An 8,654-nucleotide genomic window follows, 5' to 3' on the forward strand; every position below is an offset into this window, starting at 1 on the left:
ATATTTCTAGGGGTGTGACGTGGTGTGTGGCAGTGGTGGCTGGAGATTCCTTGAGCCCCCTCAAATTGAATGAAAATGCAAATTTTAAAGACTTGTTGAGGTTAATATAATGCTCAGGGAAGCTGGGATGTTAAACCAGTCATTTACATGTTTTTAATCAAGGAACTTGGAGGGAAACGTGCATAAATGAGCAACAGGATTTATTTGTGGAGCATCTCAGGAGGGAAAACATCACTTGCTTTTTAGTTAGAGGGAGAACAGTTTGGGGGGGCAGATTGGTTCCAGGCTTTCTAATTCAGTACCAATACTTAGTAGCACCCATGAGGGTGTTTTGCAGGTACCAAGGGAGTGAGAGCTGTAGTCACCGTTTGGCACAAAAACGCACATGAAAACACTGACGTTGCCCCTCTTTGAAAGCGCACGCACTCACCTCAGTGTTGTTTTCAAAGGTAGTTAGATCAGCAAAACAGCTTAGTCAAAGAACAAGGTTTGGAGATGTCCCAGGAGAAGCATCCATCTCCATGGTGAGTGGCAGGTCTGTCAATGATCAGCAGGGCAGTAATGCACTGGTATTTGGAGCCCGGGAATGTGTAAGTGTGTGCATCTTCACCATGCAGACATTTGGCTCTTTAAACTGAGGGATGCTGTTATGGAGGATGTTGTTAAGTATAGCTGAATGAGACTGTGTTGCACCCCAATTAGAGCTCTGTCTCCTGTATTAACATTATGTGGAGCCTGATTGCACTTGCCTTCCCTGCCTCTCCACTTTCCCTGCTCTGCAACTTGTAGAGAAGGTATCTCTGTCTCTGTCTCCACTCTGCTGATAATGGTCCATAATCCCTGCTGAGCCGACCTGGCGGTATTGCCGAATTTACAGTAATAATGAGGACTAATAGAAGCAATATCCATCCATTTGACCACTAAATCAGAAATGTAGCTGAAGCAGGTGATTAATGTTGTGTCCCCCCCCAATTTTCTGAAGCATAGATGATGGAATAAGTCTCTCAGATCCAGATTAAGCTCCAGTATGAGCTTGAAATTCATGTCCACATTTTGCTGACTCCTGCCATCACTAAGAGTAAAAAAAAAAGCAATAATGATTATAAAAACTGAATATTTGACAATTTATTTGTTCTTGGATTGTAGCAATCTCAGAGGTGGCAGGGATTCAGTGCTTTGCACAAGAACATACCAGAGGATGTTTATTAACACAAAACCTTAGGTTCAACGTGTCTTTGTGCATTTGGTAAAGTACAGTAAACGTGTTTTTTGGAACGCTTCAATATTCACAAAACTATAAGCAGAAAAAATGATTAATTAAATACTTTTTAGGCATTTATATTTATACTAATACCCAGAGTAAAACTAGACATTTAAAACAGTAGACAGATGCTTGGTATTATTTAGTCAGTCATGAATTTTAATCTTCAAGTTTAGTGATAAAATATACAGTAACTTTGTTCAACTTCATAAAGCCTATGGAAGAAGGCCTTTTCAACAGAGCGCTTTGCTGTTGGTGCTGAAACATTTAGTTGAGTAGAAAATTCTGAAGTCAGGCCTTTTCTTATCTTCTTCTTCTTTTTCAGGCTCTACTTTAGAGATTATCACAGTGGATCATCTGTCTTCATCTAAGCCTATCCTCTCCATCCTCTTCTGTCACAACAACCCTCTGAATGTCCTTTTTTATTACATCCATGAAGCTTCTCGGTGGTCCTGCCTGGCAGCTCCAGCTTTCTCCTATCCTTTGTCCACTATATCCACTATTATATTCAAACCATCTCAGCCTTGCTTTGGTAACCCATTTCTGTTTTTGCCCAGTCTGCTCTGCCATCTCCAAGTCCACTTTGTGTCCTGTTTCCCATCTCCGTCTCACCACCATCTTGTGACACAGATCTTTTGTTGCAATGAAGCATCTTTTACAAGGAAGAATTTGTAATTATAGATGAGTGAAGGAATGAACCCCTGCTAAGCTCTTGGCACTCATTATTACATCTTACTGCCCAAAATGAGGGTCAACAAGTCCTAATTCACATGAAAACTGCATTCCATAATGGATGCATGGTACACTTTTGTAAACCTCTGCAGGAAAGTCTCTCTTGCTGATTATTTTCTTGGCTAGCACTCAGACAGCAGAAGTGCCGTGCCTGCAGCAGAATGTGCCCTGCAGTGTAGAAATCCCAGCCAGCCTTCTGCATTAGTGGTGCCCCTCTGCCCTGTGGCTCCACTAAGGGTTAGGGAGGAGACAAACATGGCCATGGGTTTTGCACGGCTGTCTGCAGGCCGCAGCCACATGGTCGCACTGTAGACGCTGATACTTCCCAATGAGTGAGTGAATAGGAGACATTAGTGTAGAGGCAGACACATAAGTGGCACCAAGATGAAATCAATTAGACTGAGAGGAAGGTCATTAGGCTCCTATATGGCTAGTGGTCCAAGTGCGATGCTTGAATGCTGTGTTGTGTCAACTGTCAGTGTGCCAGTGTGTGCATTTGTCTTTACTGTGGCTCTAAGAGCAAATGCACATGTAAACCCCAATGATATACAGTCACTCAGCACATCCTGAAGTGAGTGTAAACTTGGCAGGGTCAAACCTGCTGTAATACCTTGTCGTGTTTGAGTCCCCGGCGCTGTGACGGTGGTGGTGAGTAATCACGCCGTGTCTGTGCATGCGTTGCCATTGATTTTGTCTCGGCTCCTAGCTCCCCCAATTACCTCCTACTCCAGGCTGCCAGTCCCTTTGCTGTCAGGGGGGAGGCTGGAGACTGGGGCCTCAGCGAGCTGTTTGTTTACACTGCTAATTGCTCCTGTTGTTTCCTTTCATTAGCCCAGGCTGAGCTATTGGGCTGCCTCACACAACCAAGTGCTCTTAGCCTTCTGGTCCCCATGTCTATAGTAAATATTGGTGATGTATACAGCGCCTCCTAACATATGGCTGTAAACTGGAAATGATAGGCTCTCCTGGTGCAGTAGAGTGTTTGAAACAAAACCCCCATGGAGCACTGTGCTGCTCCACTTGTGTCTGACTTACAGCGTGGTCTAACTGGAGAGCAGAGTTGTCTTTATTGATGTAAAAAGAGGCAGGGAAATCCTGCTTCACCATACTCTGGATGACCCTTAAAGAAATTCCACAGAGTATACCTGCAGGAAATTATGGGACACATTTGGTGTACATGCATTTATAATCACACTGTATGCATGTTTGCATATGTGCTTGTGGGTCTGGTATAATGATGTGTCTTCCTATTTGCTTGGCCTCTGTGAATTATGAATCAAAGGGTTGCACGCAGGAGTCAGTCCCTGTGTCTGCAGTGCCCCCTCTCTACATCAACCCGCCCTTCTATCTGCACGCATTCACCCCCCGAGTGCACACACACACACACACACACACACACACACACACACACACACACACACACACACACACACACACACACAAGCAGACACACACACAAACAACCGTGCAGAAGCCCACAGCATCTTAGCACACACAGCCATGGCTCCTTAATGACTGCCATCCCTCTCTGTGCCACATTATTAATTAGCTCAATGATCCTTGCCGATGGGACCTGCACCGCAGATTAGAGCCCTCAGCATCCGCACCCCTGGCTGCTGCTGCTGCCTGTCCAGGAAAGGTGAAGAAGGGCTGGGGTGGGTTGGGAAATCTGTGCATACATGTATGTACGTGTTTCACAGTAAATCTAAAATTCTTTTGTTTGTCCCTTTGTAATATTTGCACATCTGTGTACACAGGAAGGATCAGGGAAAATAATAGGAATTGTGAGAGAGCGGGGATTAATCATGTGACCATGGAGCAGGAAGAAGGGTGGGTGCCACCTGGCCCAGCTCTGTGTGCAGCATGTTCAGCTCCCCAGTGCACCACAACTCCCAGCACCACCATACTCAGCAGCATCACAAGATTCATGGACTGGCGTAGGTTCCCAGTACCAGTGATCTTGGCTATATCCTGACTTGCTCTATGTAATCTATCTAAAAACAGTAGACTCCATTGCAGTCCTTATTCTTCTTGCCATGTGTAATTGCAGAGGAGTTTTTCCTCTGTGTGTTCCCAAAAATCCAACTGTTCATCAAGGGCTTAGTCACTGTGGCATGCAAATGTGTATTAATATTTTTGTCAGGACAGAAAAAAAGGAAAGAGGTGAGAGAGGAGGGGAAAAAAGGGATACAGCCTCTCCAGATGCTTCACAATTGCACAGAGCAAATGAACATAAATGTCACTGTCAAGCTGAAATGAAGAAAAAATGTGTCACGGCGGCAAACTGTGCTGGAGTTGGAGGACAGCAGGACATGTTTTGCATATGAAGAGGTGAATGCCCAAGGAGAGACAAGGAGGCTCTGCACCTGTAACAAATGACTGCCCACAATTACCCCCCGCCACCACACCCAAAAAGCCCATCCCCTTCAAAAAAAAAAAAAATCTTCTGTATGTCAGACTGTATGACAGAGTAAGAATAAGAATACTTTTGGATTTGGGGATGGTCCAAACTCACTTATTACCCAACTCATTTAAACAGCAGGTTCTTTGGGTCCACACTCTTCACCAGTGGAGCAGAATCACCTCTTCCTCTACCCTGCATGTTTCTTACACTACTGCTTTACCTCTGGCCACAACTTCTACCTTAGCGACTGTGCACAGTGCTGGTTACGAGGCAGTAAAGTCAACGAGCAGTTTGGGCATACATGAGAATAGATATGCAGGGCATGTAGTCGCTCCAAGGTGACAGTGAGGTGTGTTGTGATTATTGACTGTGTGACCTCACACTGACCCTGGCTGTGAGCGAGTAAAGGGCAGGGAGTTAGTGTGTGCCGCACCGCCTGTCATGCCTGTCAATACGCTGATGAATGGAGCTGGCGGTTATTAAAGCAGAATTAGAACGGGGAGGGGGGAGCGGGATAAATGATGGCGCAAATGGTTGTGCAGTGGAGACTGTGGAGCCGGATGGCACAGCATCAGTGTCATCAGTCTTTATTACCCTCCAGGGAACAGAGGGGGAGAGAGACAGGGAGCGGTCAGCGCCACGCACCCCCAGCCTCCACAACACCTAGGCAGCACTTGCACATCACTGTGCTCACCAAACATCACTAGTCTTTAGCCTTATAACTGGATAAATACCTGCATGCTGACTCCAGGCCTGAACAGACTTAGTTAACCTTCATTCTTTCCAACAAGAACACATTTTACACACCTAATGAATATTTATATATATAGGCCCACATATGTACATACATGCGTACACAAATAGTGCTTCTGTTTCACTTTACCCATCACTGGCTCTCTCCAGGCTTCTTTGCTTTCTCCTGTTTTCGCTCCTCCATTTTCACTCTCACCAAGGGAGTGGAGGACCCCCACCACAATCAATCATGGTGAAGTCACAGAGCACAGCAGCACACTCAGGGCACTGTGCAGATAAGCTGGTTAAAGAGAAGAGAAGAGAAGAGAAGAGAAGAGAAGAGAAGAGAAGAGAAGAGAAGAGAAGAGAAGAGAAGAGAATGTGGAAACACTGGAGCACCTGGAGGAAGCCTTGGAAGGAGGGGAGGTTGCACACTGGGTTCACTGCACAGTCAAAGAGTGGGCACGCTCTACACCAGGGCAAGATGGGAATGGATGGGTGAGCCAGTGCCATTGGTGAAGCCCCTGTGAGGCCCAGCCCCTCGTCAGAGAGCTGTGCCTGCATACAGATGTGAACGTCCCATTGATATTCTCCCCCCGTGCTGCTGCTCCTGCTTCGCTCTGCTTCTTTTTTCCTAATTAGAGGTTTATTTATTGATACCCCAGTTAATGTCTCTCCTAATTTTGTGATAGTTTTGTCTCCATTACCCAGGAGATTCATTTGCCGCAGTGTTCAGAGCAGTGCCTTCCCTAGTTGTGGGCACCTCCAAGCTAACCTTTCTCCAAAATCTGGGCCGTGCCCCATGTCATCCTTTGGGCGACTACCTCCTACATTAGTGCAGCACATGGGAGGCAGCAAATCTGTGGCCCGAGGTTGTGTGGAAATTGTAAATACAAGGAGCTTAAGTCATTAGATGGCTGCCTCCTATGTAGTAACTTCAAATTAAATGGGAGTAAAGATATTTGAATGTGTAGTTTGAATTCTGCTTTGCCTTTTAGCACTAAAAGGTTTCTGTGGTTTTTGACTGCATGTGCATGAGTTTGCATGCCCCTGTGTGTCTTTGGTAAGCTTTAAAAGCTCAGAAGTACAAATTTTAGTCAAGCCATTGCCCATTTTCTTGCAGAATGCATGATGAGAACATAATAATACTGACAGCAGACTGAAGCTTTGCATGTCAGCTTCATTGTTTTGTTCAAGCTTTTCAGAGTACCCCAGCAATGCTCGCTGAAGCAAATATTGACAAATGAGGTCCAGTGTGAGCGGTAGATGACAGTGATGCTTTTCCAAACACGCTGGATGTAATGCATTTAAGTACATACAACATTTTATCAAATGGGCTTATTGTATTACTTACCCAGAGTCAGACAAACTCATCTGTAATAATCCCATCTCTTTGGCTTCTGTAGAAAAATAGCTGTTGTGGTGCCGATAACTCCCTAGCATATTAAGAGGGGAGCTACACTGAGAGCAGCTTCATCCCTGTAGTGAGGAAATGGTCCTTCCAGCAACTTCAAGGTTGGATGGTCGGTCATTAATTTGCTTTACATAGCCTTACATGTTATGCATAAATTATGAGTTCATTATTTTCTCTTGAATAGTGATTCCTAGAGTGTAGGCTACCTTGTTGTTTTGCTGTTTTTGTTTCGTATGAGGTGTGGATGAAACACAGATCTCTGCTTGATTTTGTGCATTTTACAGCTTGTTTTGGGAAGCAATAAAAGTCCTACAGTTTGGGGATAAACAGGTTTTTCTTATGTGATGTTTACTCCTTTGGGTTTGGAGAATGACTCAGCTTGCTTAAGTTGCTGTGTGAGGCCCTAAAGTTCTAACTGAAATTTGACCTGCATTATCTGGCAAATCAATCATTGGCTCAAAGTGGCAGTCCTTTGAGTCTGCATTCTGAGGTGTTTATGTCCCACAAGGTTTAGTTTGAGGTAAACCTAACTATGGCTTGAGAAAAAGCTCCTTTGTTATCACTTGCCAGTGTCATGTTGTCTGAATAGTTTCTTTTTCTTCCTTTTATGTATTTTTATTCATAGCTATGATCCCATACTACACTGTCAAAGAGCAGAAAATAAGGAGTGGAAGTCAAATGTCTCTTTTATTGTGGAAATAAGTTCCCAGTAAGCTGAATCCCGCTTTTCAGCCATCTTTATTTACACAAACACAGTGAGTCTGTAGACAGAGCTGCACACTGTGCCAGAAAGACACAAGACCTCTTTGTACTATTTATCTCAACTTCTTTCAATTCTGGAAAATTCCAGAAGAAGATGCCATTATTAGACTACACCATAACATCAATATTTCCCAGTGTCCTTAACTTGCACACACTTCTCAAACCATGAAAACACAGTCATACACATAATTCAATTATAAAACACACTGAAATAAATATAAATAAAGCAAGTGAGATCACAACACTTGTTTGTTTTCAGATTTGATTTATTCTCGACTTGTTTGCTTTCATGGAGTCTTGAAGCTTAACTGCATATGAATGTGTCTGAAAGGTATAGTTTATATGAATAAAGATTTGGAAAGCTGCCTTTAATATTTAAAAGATAAGCTGTGAAAAAGAAATCTACATAACTATTCCTTCCATAAAATTCACATTCCTGGTTTGAAGGGTTACATTTGTATTTTCTAATGCTGGCTACAACCCTTGCTTGTAAAAAAGCTGTCTAAAAATTTAAACCACCAACTACACCTCACCAAGCATGTCAATATGAGCTGATGGTATCATCCCTCTCAGTTTGAACCCACCCTGTGTCTCTGTACGCTGCTACTCCAAGCCCAGGTGCTGCTACACTGACTAGCTCATGGATCACAATCAGCCCCCTCGTTCAACCTAGGAACATCCCTGTCAGTCTCTTCTGTCTCCCCAGGGCTCAGTCTGATCCCATTTTAGTCATAACACTGGCTACAGCTGCCTCTGGCGCCGCACTGGAATTGGATGGTCTGATGACTAGTGCGAATGGTCGATAAATGTCCGTGCAAAGTGCACACAAGACAATGAAACGTACAACCGTGGATGTAATTTTGTGGCAGGGGCATATGGTTGGTTTTCCAAATTTGCCAATAGATTAGGAAAAGATGCTAACAAGATACAAAAACACTTCACCAGGTCTCTTTATCATAATGGTCTAATGCCCTTCAAATAGGGAGGATGAGCTTTTTGTGCACCAGGCATCGACACCAATGGGTTAACTAATGATGGCATTAGAGTGTGTGTTGGTGTGTGAATGACTGTGCCGATGTGCACATGTGGCTTTGTGCATTAGTGTCTGCGTGCTGTCATTTGTGTGTATATGTGTGCATGTGCCTTTCACAGGTGATCAGTCAAGGCTATCCACTCAGCCTTTCTCTTGCAGCCCCCTCATTACAGCCCACTATCTCCTCTAAACACCTGCAGCCCCACAGCCCACCTTCAGCTCCCGGGCCCACACGTTGCCTCTTTTTTGTCCCAGTGCAGAAAGAGCCTGCCCATCACATCAATCTACTGCACTGTTTATATTTATGTACAAGAGA

This window comes from Maylandia zebra, linkage group LG20 (assembly GCF_041146795.1).
Source record: "Maylandia zebra isolate NMK-2024a linkage group LG20, Mzebra_GT3a, whole genome shotgun sequence".
Classification (NCBI taxonomy): domain Eukaryota; kingdom Metazoa; phylum Chordata; class Actinopteri; order Cichliformes; family Cichlidae; genus Maylandia; species Maylandia zebra.